The following is a 13,510-nucleotide window of genomic DNA, read 5'->3' on the forward strand; positions in this document are numbered from 1 at the left end:
AATTAATTTAGTTATATTTATTCTAATATATATTATTTTATTTTTTATTTTTAAAATAAATATTAAGAATAAGATTGAACATATTAATACATGATAATATTTAAAAATATTTAAATATTTTTTTATTTTTTTATTTTTTATTAAGATATAATTAAATAAAAAAATATACATGTAAAAAGAATATAGATGAATATCATACCTAAATGTGTTTGATATGCAGCATAATTTAATGCTCTAGAAGGAATAGCAATGCCAATGAACAATGATGAACAGCTCATGTGTAAGGGAAATCTCAAATCAGCAAATGCTTCTAGAATAGTTGACCATGAGTTATTAACTTATTATGAAGTGTTGGATCACCAATACACCGCAAGCTTTAAAAGCTTTATTGACCTTTTAACAGTTCAACACTTCAACCAATGTACTGATTGGTTTGAATTAGTGTTCAACCGTAAGAGAACGACGACAAAGAAGACTGCCACAGAAAAAAACAACAATAACGACGATAATAAGAGAAGCAACTGCAATCAGGAGTTGTGTTTAAATCTAATAATTGATTCAAATAAAATTATTTATTTAACTTAATTCTAAACAAAAAATCAATTAAAATTATAATAATTTAAATTAATTTTGATTGAATTAACTTTTAGAATTATTTTTTTAAAATTAATTCAATCAAATCTAAATTAAATAATATAATATGATATAAAACAAAAGAAAAGAAGAAAATGAGAGAAAACAAAAAAAATGGAAGAAAAAACTAAAGAAAATAAAGAGAAAGAAGAAGATGATAATAACTACGATGCTATGGAAAAATCCATTATCACCATTGTCGAACTAGAAAGGGGAAGAAAGAAAGTGTTAAATTTCTGGGAGAAGAGCAGAATAAGAAGATAATATTATATAAAATTGTTGTATTGAAAATTGTTGTTACATGATACAAGAGTCATGCTATTTATAAAGATATTTTCAATTAACCTTATAAATATCCATCTATTAACTACTAGTTATTACTAACTTAACTCCCAACTACTAACAACTCTAATAATATTTAATGAGGAATGTTAAGGGCCAGCAATTTTGATGTTTTGTAACCATCAATTGGCCATCAATAGTGTTTTTAATGGTGTGAGATTACATCTAATGGTGGGAGATCATTCACTTTTGTTTTGATGGTTAAGTGCTGGCCAGAAAACACAAAAGTTGCTGGCCCCTAGACTTTTCCTTATTTTAATATACATCTGCAAGCTGGTGGATGAAAGATGTCAAAATCACCAGTAGGATAACTTTTGATGAGATGGTCGAAGAAGAGGCGTACAGCACGGTAACGCAGAAGAAAAGAGAGGTGCGGTGTTGGCCGTGATTCTACTCATAACAGAAAAGAGGAACAGAGTTTCTGTTCTGGTTAAGGGAAGACGTGAGTAGCGTGCAGTGATGCAGCAGAAACGATGCGTGCGGCGCAGTGACGTAGAGGAAGAAGACACATGCCAGCAATGACACATAGAAAAAAAAGGAAAAAAAAGATAGTCGCGGTGGAACTGGGCTGCCGGCCGTGAGCAGAGAAAGAAGAAGAGAATGAGACGCTGTGCTTGGGGGAAAGAGCAAGCAGCGATATTCAGAGAGCGCATGGAGGCACTTTTGGTGGCAGATGCCAGTGATTTTAACCCGTTGAACTCGGAAAAAAAAAATAAAAAGGAGTAGAAAGAAAAAGAAAAGGGGACGGAGGGATGTTGTGATGGCACAGTGGTGGGGAACGGGGTGAACAGATGATAAAGAGAGGGAGAAAAAGTGCATACAGGAGGTATAGTTCTTGATAGAGGAAGAAGGAGAAAAGGGACAAAAAAGAGAAAAAGAAGTGACGGTAACAACAAACTTTGAGAGGCGCTTGAAGGCGCAGCTCTCAATGACCATAATTTTGGGTAATAGAAGAAGAGAGAGAGAATGAAATAACCAAGACAACACCAGGTTATTGCAACGCTCCCATATTGAAGACAGAGGATTATCGGTTTAGAGGAGAAGGAATAGAGCCAGTGAGAAAGTCATATTTGTTTTTGGAGATGATGGCCATAGAAAAGGATCGACACCAAGAGTAATAGTTACTGCCAGTAAGGACAGGAGTGACAAGGACAGATGTTGGATTGATCACTAGGATAAATATAGAAAGGGTTAGTGGGATCTTACTACATTAGAAGATGATTCTGCCATTAGGGAGGAAGAAGACAATGGGACTTATTATTTGGGTTTGAAGAAGAAACCTGGTGATTTTTTGCCGAAAAACTAATGGCTTATCCTCTTCAAGGAGGATACCATGATTCTGATACCATGTTAAATTTCTGAGAGAATAGCAGAATAAGAAGATAATATTATATGAAGTTGTTGTATTGAAAATTGTTGTTACATGATATAAGAGTCATGCTATTTATAAAGATATTTTCAACTAACCTCATAAATTTCCATCTATAAACTATTAGCCATTACTAACTTAACTTCCAACTACTAACAACTCTAATAATATTTTAATAGAAAGCTTGATGGAGAGATAGAGAAAGAAAGGAGAAAGATGAAGGAGAGACGGGACACGACAATAGAAGATGTATGTTGTATTATGAAACTAATTCAATTTACTATGTGTATGGTGTATAGTACTAAATCGAATCCGATTAATTCGATCTACTAGGTGACCAAACTAAATCGAAATAACCTAATTCGATTTTACATTGTATCGAATTTCATTCATTCATGAATCGAAGCTATCTATCTCGATTTGTCTTTATTCCTACCAATTCGAATCATATGGATTCGATTTAGTACTAGAGAAGCTAAATCGAATTTGCTCAATTCGATTTATATAGATTTGTGCATGAAGACATGCACGTAACGATTTTTGATTTGGGAGTTTCATGTAATATTGTATATTTTTAATTATATATTTTGAATTAGTTTAAAAAATTTGTAAAGAAATCATAGTTAACAGCGGTGATAATGTTAATTTAAATGCATGTGTCTCATATCTTAACTAATAATAATATTACTATACGAGATGTCTCTGGTACGGGTTTGAAAGGTGGATCGGGAACCTGCGGATCAAGGCTGAAGCCGGGTCGCTTGACTGGAGCAATGGGGGAGGTACCTGTAAAGACACTCCGACGCTCAAGTCAGAATGGATCTAAGAGGTATAAGGTGTATGGAATTCATGAATACCTGGAGGGACTTGGGTCCTCAATTTATAGGTGTTGGTAAGTATCTTATCTTATCTTATCTTATCTTATTTGGCTAAGATAAGGGAGATGTTTGAATTCGAAAGTCGGTTAGGAGTTCTAGAGGGCCGGTTTTGGGCCTTCCAGGAGAGAGAGGCGGGTCGGTCCCGAGGTGCCGGGTTCGGGCTCAACCTTGGGTCCGGGATCCGTGGGTTGGATCCGTAACAGTTGCCCCCGCAGCGGGAGAGCGAGCAAGGTCGGTCTGTCGCTGGGAGGTGTGGTGTTGACCGCGGGCTAGGTCTTTGGTTTTTCTTGGGTGTTCGTTTGGTTCTTTGAAGGGAGATTGGTGTCTCGGCCTCGGTTTTGCTTGAAGGCTCGTCTGACCATTTTGATTTGACGTGACTTTTCCGAGTCCGCTGCGTCCGTTGCGTTCTTCGAGGCGTGCTTTATTAGCTTCTTTTTTCGAGGGGGGCATTTAATGTGAGGGGGCATTTTTTCTCTTTTGCCCCTGCGAACCTAACCTTGCTTAAGGTTAATTGTGTCTTTTTGCCCCCTTCTTTTGTAACCGTTTTGGCCTTTTACTTGAGTTCCCTCGTTCATTTTTCCTTTTCGTTCTTTCTTCTGAAAAAATCTCCTCTCTTCTCTGTGATACTGTTCTCTTTTGCTTGCTGTCCCTGTTTCTTCAAGCTTTCCAGAATCATCTTCTGTATTTCCAGGTTGGTATGCTTCGCTTTTCTTCTTTTTATTTTGTGATACGCCTGTCGTTCTGTATTTGCCATGCATTGCTTTGTCATTTCCTTGTTGCATTGTGTTTTGGGCGGTGGTATTTGAGTTTTGAGGGGGCTGAGTGTGTTTGTGTTTGGTTAGTAGTGGCGGTGCACCACTGTGTTGGACTGGCAGTAGTGGTAGGTTTCTGTTCTTGCTTCTGCGTAGGGTTATTAGGCTGATGGTGGTGCTCCTCCCTGTTTTAGGTATGCATCGGCGGAGAAATGAGGGTGTTGGTGCTCCCATAGCTCCCTCCAGGGGCGTCCCCTCTCGCTACACTTGGGTGACTAGCGACGTGTGGGGCGTTCCGTCACGGATGACGGAGGCCGATCTTCAATGCCTCCATGATCAGGGGGCGATTTGTGGTGGCGGCGATATGGAGAGGCAGTATGAGCTTGCCCTTCCAGATGCCGATGAGCGCGTTTGCTATTTAAACCTTCATTCGCCCACTGTTCCGGACTGGATGTGGGTTTACGAGTCGATGTCCACTCGGCTCGGCATGCGGTTTCCTTTCTCGCCATTTGTTCAGGATTTGCTGAGTCGGTGTTCCGTGGCGCCGTCTCAGCTTCATCCGAATAGTTGGGCTGCCGTGCGGTCTTTCGAGTTGGTGTGCCGGTATCTTGATCTTCCGGCTTCTGTTCCTGTTTTCCTTTTTCTTTTCTTATGCACTCTCCCGACTAAGGAAGGGAAGCATAAGAAAGGATATATATCATTTCGTGCTCAGCCTCATCGCCGAATTTTTGGGTTGTTTGAGGATTCCTTTCATGGTTTCAAAAGGGAGTATTTTAAGGTGCGCCCCATCCAGGGGCATCATCCGTTTTGGCTGTCGCCGGAGGGCGTACGCCGATTTCCGACATACTGGAATTTCCGTGCTGGCCCGTCGGTTCTGACTAAGTTCACCTATGACGGTTTATCTCAGGAGGATAAGGACTTTGCCAACGTTTTGTGGCATTTGTTTGGCGAGCGTCCGTTGAATCCTCGAGATGTCATGGGGGATCCTGAGGCTTGTCGGGCGTATATCGGTGTGTGCCTTGTCCCTTTCTTGATTTGTTATGTTTTGTTTTCCCGACTTTGTAACTTGATTTTTCTTTGGTTTCTTTCAGTTGAGATGGTTGGTGGGCTAACTTCTCTGGCCAGGTTGAAGGCAGCGATGGGTCGGGAGGAGGGGTCTTCGTCTCCTTCTACCCCTGTCTCCAATCCTGCCGTGGATTCTCAGCCGGTTTCTCAGGAGGTGATTTCTTCAGGTGCGCGGGCCGACGCTCAAGTTTCTCCTGGTCCTGCGAACTCGCCTGAAGTCGTCGTGGTGACGGCTGCTGAGGCTTCTCGGAAGAGAAAAAGGCCTGAGGATCCGAGCAGTGAGACTTTCGAGGAAGAGGGTTTGGTGCCTAGTGTGATGGACCGTCGTTTCGATGCCCCGGGGTTTATCGATCAACACTTGATGCCTGGTACGGAGCCGTTTTTTGACGGCTGCGATGTTTCGTTCCAGGCCAAGTCTGTGTATCGTGCCCTCCTTCGGTCTGCTGTTGTTGTTCGGAAGGCTGAGCCCGTGATGGCTCAAGTTGGTTTGTTGGATAAGAAACTCCGCCATTCTCAGGCTGAGATGGTTAAGCTGAAGGAGAAGCTTGAGGCTGCCGAGATTGCGAGGGAGAAGGCAGTGAAGTCTTCTGAGGAAGCCGGGGCAGAAATTCTCCGGCTTTCCGAGGTCGAGACTTCACTTCTTTCCCAACTGGGTGAGGAGCGGCAAAAGGCTTCTAATGCGGGTTCCCAGGCTGCCGTGCTTCTCGGTGAGTTGGAGGCTCTGAAGGCCGAGGTTGCTGCCTTGAAGAGGGAGAAAACGGAGTTGCTGGCTGATGCCAAGGATGCGATTACCGCCACTAAGGAGACGATGAAGGCACAGGCCCTGGTGTTGGCTCCAGGTGTGGATGTGTCCATGATGGGAGCGTTCAAGACCGTTCGTGATGGCCAGATAGTCGACCTCGAGTAGCTTTATCTCTTGTAATTTTGCATTTTTGCTTTTAGACTTAGTTTCTTTTTTGGATATTTTGGTTTGGCCGTGGGCCGTATAACCGTGACTTCGTAATTTCGGGTTTCGTTTAATGACTTTTTCGGCCGTTTGGGCCTCTTTTGTATATTCCGTTTAAAGCTATTCCATTTTTTGGTTTATTTCACTCCCTGTTTGGGATGAACGGACCGTCGTGTGGTCGGATTTTTGTGGATATCCGTGTTTTGGGCCTGGAGGGTGATCGGTCCTCCAGTCGTGGCCGTGATTTTGTTCCGTATTTGGGACATTTTAAAAAATAAAGAATATAGGGATAGCCTTTGATGGAATTTTTATTGATGGGTGGGCCTCGTTAAAACCCTCCGTGTGTGGCAGGAAAGAGTACCCGGGATTGATACTTAAGCGAAATTTTAAAAAAGATTTCAAGATTCGTAAAAAATGGGAGGATAAGTCAAGAAAAGACGATAACCAAAAAAGAAAGGGGGTGACCTAGCGAGGTTGGTCTAAGTGTAGTATCGTCGTAAGTTGGCGGCGTTCCATGTTCTCGGGACTTCATTGCCGTTGAGCCGTTCGAGTTTGTATGCTCCCTTTTCGATTGCAGCCTTGATTCTGTATAGTCCTTCCCAGTTAGAGGTGAGTTTTCCTTCCCCTAGGGTCGGGGGACCGATGTCGTTTCGTCATAGGACGAGGTCGTCAATTGCGAATTCTCGCCGAATGACTCCGTGGTTGTATCTTAGGCTGATTCTCTGTTTTAGGGCTAGCTCTCTGAGATGGGCTATGCTTCTTACTTCGTCCATGAGGTCTCGTTCTGCTCCTTCATCGTTACATCCGACTGTTTTTCTGGGGCTTGGGTCTTCGATCTCTACCGGGATGACCGCCTCCACCCCGTATGTTAATCGGAAAGGTGTTTCTCCCGTGGTCGTTTGAGGTGTGGTTCGGTATGACCATAGGACCGATCCGAGTTCGTCGGCCCATTGTCCTTTGGCTTCGTCGAGCCGCTTTTTGAGTCCTTTGACGATTATTTTGTTCGCGGATTCCACCTGTCCGTTTGTTTGGGGGTGTTCTACCGAGCTGAAACGGTGAGATACACGTAGCCCTTCCAAAAATTCTCTGAACTTTTTGTCAGCAAATTTGGTTCCGTTGTCCGAGATAATGATCTCGGGGATCCTGAATCGGGTGATGATCTGTCGCCAGATGAATTTTCGGCATTGGGTTGCCGTTATGGAGGCCAGAGGTTCGGCTTCGATCCATTTGGTATAGTAGTCTATGGCGACGATAAGGTACTTGAGTTGACCGGGTGCTGTAGGGAAGGGTCCGACAAGGTCGATTCCCCAGGTGCCGAATGGCCGTTCTGCCGATATGATGTTGAGCTGGTGCGGGGCGGCTTGGTGGATATTGGCGTGCCTTTGGCATTTGTCGCAGCTTTTAACTATTTGTGTGGAATCCCGGATAACCGTGGGCCAGAAGTAGCCCGCCCTGATGACTTTTTGGGCTAATGTTTTACCTCCGACGTGGTGGCTGCAGCAACCTTCGTGGATTTCGCGGAGTATGTATTCCGTGTTCTCAGGTTCGACGCATTTGAGCAGGGGTTGCGAGAATCCACGTTTGTATAGCTGTCCTGCGACGACGGTATAGTTGGCGGCTTCCCTTTTTATTCGTTTTCCCTCTTTGGGATCCGGCGGCAGTGTTCCGTCGAGGAGGTACTGTAGGATGGGGTAGGTCCAAGATCCCTGGTTCGAGGATGTCAGATGAGCGTTGGTTGTCGTTGACACAGAGGGTGACTTAACGACTTCCTGGATTAGCGATTTGTTACCGTGTCCTGGTTTGGTACTGGGTAGCTTGGAAAGTAGGTCTGCCCTGGCGTTTCGTTCCGTAGGAACGTGCTGTATGGTAACGTGCTCGAATCTTTCTTTTAGTTTGTTTACCTTGGCGAGGTATTGTTGGAGTAGGGGATCTCGTGTCTGGTAGTCTCCGTTAATTTGGGAGCTGACTACCTGTGAATCGGTATTTACCTCTAGGACCTTTGCTCCGACTTCCCGGGCTAGGGCTAGGCCTGCCAAGAGGGCCTCGTATTCTGCCTGGTTGTTTGAGACTGGAAATTCGTATCGTACTGACTGTTCGATCACGACTCCGTTTTTGCTTTCGAGAATGACTTCGGCGCCTCCGGAGGTGATGTTCGAGGAGCCGTCAGCGTGTAGTTTCCATGATTCGGGGGTGGAGTCTCCTGGTGTCATTTCGGCGATAAAGTCGGCCATGGCTTGTGCTTTGATCGCGTATCGGGGTTCGAACTTGATATCGAACTGGGATAGTTCGATGGACCATGCTAGCATTCTGCCCGCTAGGTCGGGTTTTTGTAGTACCTGCTTGACCGCTTGGTCGGTTCGGACCGTCACGGAATGAGCCTGGAAGTATTGTCGTAGGCGCCGGGAGGCTGTAAGGAGTGCGAAAGCTAGCTTTTCTAAGCGTGAGTAGCGAGCTTCCGCATCCTGTAAGACTCTGCTTATAAAGTATACGGGTTTTTGTTCTTTTTTCTCGTTTTCACGGATGAGCGCTGTTGCGAGTGCCTCCTCCGTTATGGAGAGGTACAGGTAGAGTGTTTCCCCTGTCTGGGGTTTGGCGAGGATTGGTGGTTCCGCTAAGACTCTCTTGAAATGCTGGAACGCTTCTTCGCATTTCGTCTCCCACATGAAAGGGCCCCTTTTTTCATTAGTTTGAAGAAAGGGATCGCTTTTTGAGCCGATACCCCGAGAAAGCGTGATAATGCCGTCAATCGGCCGGTGAGCTTTTGGATGTCTTTAAGGTTTTTTGGGCTCGTCATTTCGAGGACGGCGCGACATTTCTTCGGGTTTGCTTCAACTCCGCGTTGCGTGATCATAAAGCTGAGGAACTTCCCTGCCTCCATCCCGAAGGCACATTTTGCCGGGTTGAGTCGCATTTCGTGCTTTCGTAGGGTGTTCATTATGACCTTGAGGTCGTTGGTGAGTTGCTCGCCGGATTCAGTCTTGACGAGCATGTCGTCTATGTAGACTTCTAGTTTGCTTCCGGATAGGTTTTGAAATATCTTGTTGACAAGTCTTTGATAGGTGGCTCCAGCGTTTTTCAGGCTGAAGGGCATCACTGTGTAGCAGTATGTCCCGTCTGGGGTGATGAACGCTGTTTTTTTTTTCGTCTGGTCGGTGCATCGGGATCTGGTTGTAGCCGGAATATGCATCCATGAAGCTGAGGTATCGGTGGCCGGATGCGGCATCTACTAATCCGTCGATGTTTGGTAAGGGAAAGGCGTCCTTCGGGCAGGCTTTGTTGAGGTCCGTGTAGTCGACGCACATTCGTCATTTCCCGTTAGATTTTTTCACTAGTACGACGTTGGCTAGCCATGTCGTGTAAGGGAGTTCCCTGATGAAGTTGGCTTCGAGTAGGGCTTTAACTTGCTTTTTGACCTCGGCGGCTCGGTCTGATGACATTTTTCGTCTCCTTTGTGCCACTGGTTTAGCTTTGGGGTCCACGGCTAGCCGGTGGGACATAAGGTCGGGGTTTATTCCCGGCATGTCGGCTGGTGTAAATGCGAACACGTCTCTATTTTGCTTCAGGAGTTGGGAGAGTTCTTCTTTAAGATCGTATGGGAGGTTCCTATTAATGAATGTGTATTCCTCCTTGGTTGGCCCTATTTGTAGCTTTTCCATGTCTCCTTCTGGTTCTGGCCTGAGTTGGTCGTCTTGGCGGGCATCCAGGTCGGCTAGGAATATCCTAGCCGCATCTCGGGATTTCTTCCTTAGAGCTAGGCTGGTGTTGTCGCATTCGGCTGCGACCTCTCGGTCCCCGTGGATGGTACCGACGGAGCCGTCGTCGGTTCTAAACTTCATGAGGAGGTATTTGGTAAAGATGACTGCAGAGAAGTCGTTGATTATTTTTCTTCCGAGAATCACGTTATAGGTTGTGGAGTCTTTTAGGACTACAAATTCAGATAGGACTGTCTTCTTTTGGTTGCTTGTTCCTATGGTGATGGGAAGGGTGATTGAGCCGTCCGGTTTGAGAAAGTTGTCTCCGAGTCTCGTGACGCCGTTGCGGTGTGTTTGGAAGTTGTTGTTGTGGAGCCCGAGCTTGTCGAAGGCTCCTCGAAAGAGGATGTTCGAGTCTGCCCCGGTGTCCACCAGTATCCTTCGTACTAGTCCTGTTCCGATTCTGGCCGAGATGACGAAGGGAGCATCTTCGGCCGAGGTGCCGTGCTGGCAATCCTCTGGTAAGAAGGTTATCGTGTTGTCGGCTGCAATGGTTGGAGTCTGGTTTCTGACCGCCATTACTTTGAGATCTTTTTTCATTGTTAGTTTCGACTTGCTCGATATGTTCTTGCCCGTGATGACGTTTACTATGATGGTCGGGTCGTCTTCTGGGCTTTCCCTGGGGGGTTGCTTCTGGGTTCTCGGGTTACGCTCGTCTTTTTCCGGCGACCTGTCTCTTTCCGCACGTCTTGGTTCTCTGATGATTTTGGCCTGGGAGTTTGCCGTCTCATATGGCTTGTTCGAGGGCGTCTTTAAGGTCGAAACAATCTTGTGTTCTGTGACCGTAACCTCGGTGGTAGTCGCAGTAGAGGGTTTTGTTGCCTCCCGTCCTTTCTTTGAGTTGTCGGGCTTTCGGAATGATGCCTCGATCTGCTATTTGGTGGTATATTTCGGTAATTGGTGCTGTCAGGGGCGTGTAATTAGAGAATTTGCCAATTCTCGGTGGTCGGTTTGTATTTGTCAGTCTGGGGTGGTCCCTTTGATTCTCTCTGGGTGGTGGATTTTGGCGAGAAATCGAGTTGCCGTGTTGGGTGTTGTCGTGCTGCCGTTTGTTGGCGGCGACAACCTGGCTGACTTCTTCGTCATTGATGTAATCTTTGGCGACATTCTGGATCTCGTGCATGGTCCATACTGGTTTGGTGGTGAGGTGTTTGCGAAAATCTTCGTTCATGAGTCCGTTGGTTAAGCAAAGGCTCGCGACGGAATCCGTGAGTCCGTCGACCGTTAGGCATTCATCGTTGAAGCGGTCAAGGTATTTCCTTGTGGATTCTTCTTGTTTTTGCGTGACCCCTAGCAAGCTGATGGGGTGCTTGGCTTTGGTGATTCTAGTTGTGAACTGGGCCATGAACTTTTGTGTTATATCGTGGAAACTGACTATGGATCCGTTTGGGAGGGCGTTGAACCATTTAATTGCCGGCCCTGCAAGGGTTACCGGGAAGGCTCTGCATCGGACCGCGTCAGCCGCTCCTTCTAGGTTCATCCTGGCCTCGAAGGCCGTTAGATGTTCCTGGGGGTCCTTGGTCCCATCGTACTTTATGTCGGTAGGTTTGTCGAAACCTTTGGGGAGTTTCGCTCTCAAGATTCTTTTTGTGAAGGGTGTAGCTCCCATTATTGTGTGGTCGTTTCTTGTGCGCTTGGTATTTCGGTACCTCCGATCTTCGTCTGAGTCGTGTTGACGACTTAGATCTCGGGAAGCACTGCGGTTGTGTTTCTTGTTGTACCGCCATTCCGGCGATCTCTCGTGACTGTGGTCGCGTGAGGCGCTACAACCGTTTCTCTTATCGGTTCGTCGGGTTGGCGACTTGCTGCGGCGAGATCTTGATCTAGAAGTTGCCTGGCTTCCGTGTTCGTTGTTGTGTTTTTCTCTATTGGTCAGTTTGCCTTCGAGCTCCTGGACCCGGAGGCAGAGGTCCTGGATGATCTACGCCGCTTTGTCCCTAGCCTTCTCAGGATGTCGCTGGTCCGTGACGACGTGGTCGTTCGTGTGGTGGACAGTACTTGCTATTCTTTCTTGGTTCGTGACCTCCCGGTGTTCTGGGGTGGGGTGAAGCGGTCGGGAGTCATCCTGGCTTGAGGGGGTTTCCTCCAGGACGTCCCACAAGTTTCCCACAGACGGCGCCAATGTACGAGATGTCTCTGGTACGGGTTTGAAAGGTGGATCGGGAACCTGCGGATCAAGGCTGAAGCCGGGTCGCTTGACTGGAGCAATGGGGGAGGTACCTGCAAAGACACTCCGACGCTCAAGTCAGAATGGATCTAAGAGGTTTAAGGTGTATGGAATTGATGAATACCTGGAGGGACTTGGGTCCTCAATTTATAGGTGTTGGTAAGTATCTTATCTTATCTTATTTGGCTAAGATAAGGGAGATGTTTGAATTCGAAAGTCGGTTAGGAGTTCTAAAGGGCCGGTTTTGGGCCTTCCAGGAGAGAGAGGCGGGTCGGTCCCGAGGTGCCGGGTTCGGACTCAACCTTGGGTCCGGGATCCGTGGGTTGGATCCGTAACAATTACTAATAATAATATTACTAGTCTAATGTACAAATCACACATTTGATCTGTTATTTTATATGAATATACAAAAAAAATACTCTTAAAAATAGAGCCATCAAAATATAAATTATTTTGAGAACTATTTTATTAATTTATTTATTTGTATAAATTATTTTTTTAAATAAAATATATTTTTAATAATATTATTTATATAGTTTCATATGAATAATAAAATATGTTGTCAAGTTACTGAATTGTAAAATTTATTTTATTTTATTTTTTTAAATTTTATCAGAAACATGTACTTAAATAAATTTAACAATAATTATTACCTATTTTAATTATTAAATTTTAGTAAATTATTATCATACTCAATTAAAAATATTCTATCATGTCAGCAATTAACAGTCCATATTAAATGTTAACCGCCGACTATTTGACGAAAGAAAGACTGAATTTATGGTAAAACAAGATCTTATTTTTGTCATCGAATTAAAATTGTTAGACCATGTTGATTCTTACCTCATCTATCCATCTATGAATAGATGTTTTATGATGCAAAATGTGGGTATAAGAATGACTTAGAGGAAACAGACAACAAAGGTCGCGTGGCCTAATGGATAAGGCGCTCGCCTCCGGAGCGGGAGATTGTGGGTTCGAGTCCCACCGTGATCGCTGTTTTCATTTTGCTGCTATACATAATAGAAAACCTAAAAAAGTGGTTGTGGTGTTGCAAATATATTCCTATAATAATAATATTAATATACATCAAATTGTGGTTAAAAAATTAAAGAACTTTTTAAAACCAGTGTCATAAAATCAGAAGCATTGGCCCTCTTGCCACCAACCAAGAACTTTTTAAATAAATAAATAATTGAGTGAGTTTAGCATCAATAGTGCATGTGTCTAAATTCAATAGTATTTATAGAAATATTACATGTGATGTATCTGAAAGAACTTAAATATATTTTATACAATTCAAGTTTTTATCACATTTGTTAACTCTCTTCTGCAATAATCATTAATCAACTAAATTTTGAGAATAAAAGGGAACAACAACAAACAGCTACAAGCAAAGAACAGCTTCATATATAATATGTTTTTGGAGGCAAATGATGCTTAAGGTAGGATTTTGTTAGTCATGCAAATTCTGGGTTCCATGTACGTGATAAAATATATGGGATGAAACAGTTGCTCAATATTTAAAGCTAACAAGTTTATCATTTTCTAATTATGTTGTATTGAACAAGTTCATTCTTTATTACAAATCAACAACCTTATCTTT

The 13,510-nt window shown here is 44.3% G+C and overlaps 1 non-coding gene across 1 annotated transcript; it reads left to right on the top strand.

Moving 5' to 3' along the window:
* TRNAR-CCG lies at positions 12,828-12,900 on the top strand. The gene has a single exon. It is a non-coding gene; the product is annotated as a tRNA-Arg (tRNA).

The sequence above is a fragment of the Arachis ipaensis genome, chromosome B08 (assembly GCF_000816755.2).
Source record: "Arachis ipaensis cultivar K30076 chromosome B08, Araip1.1, whole genome shotgun sequence".
Taxonomy (NCBI): domain Eukaryota; kingdom Viridiplantae; phylum Streptophyta; class Magnoliopsida; order Fabales; family Fabaceae; genus Arachis; species Arachis ipaensis.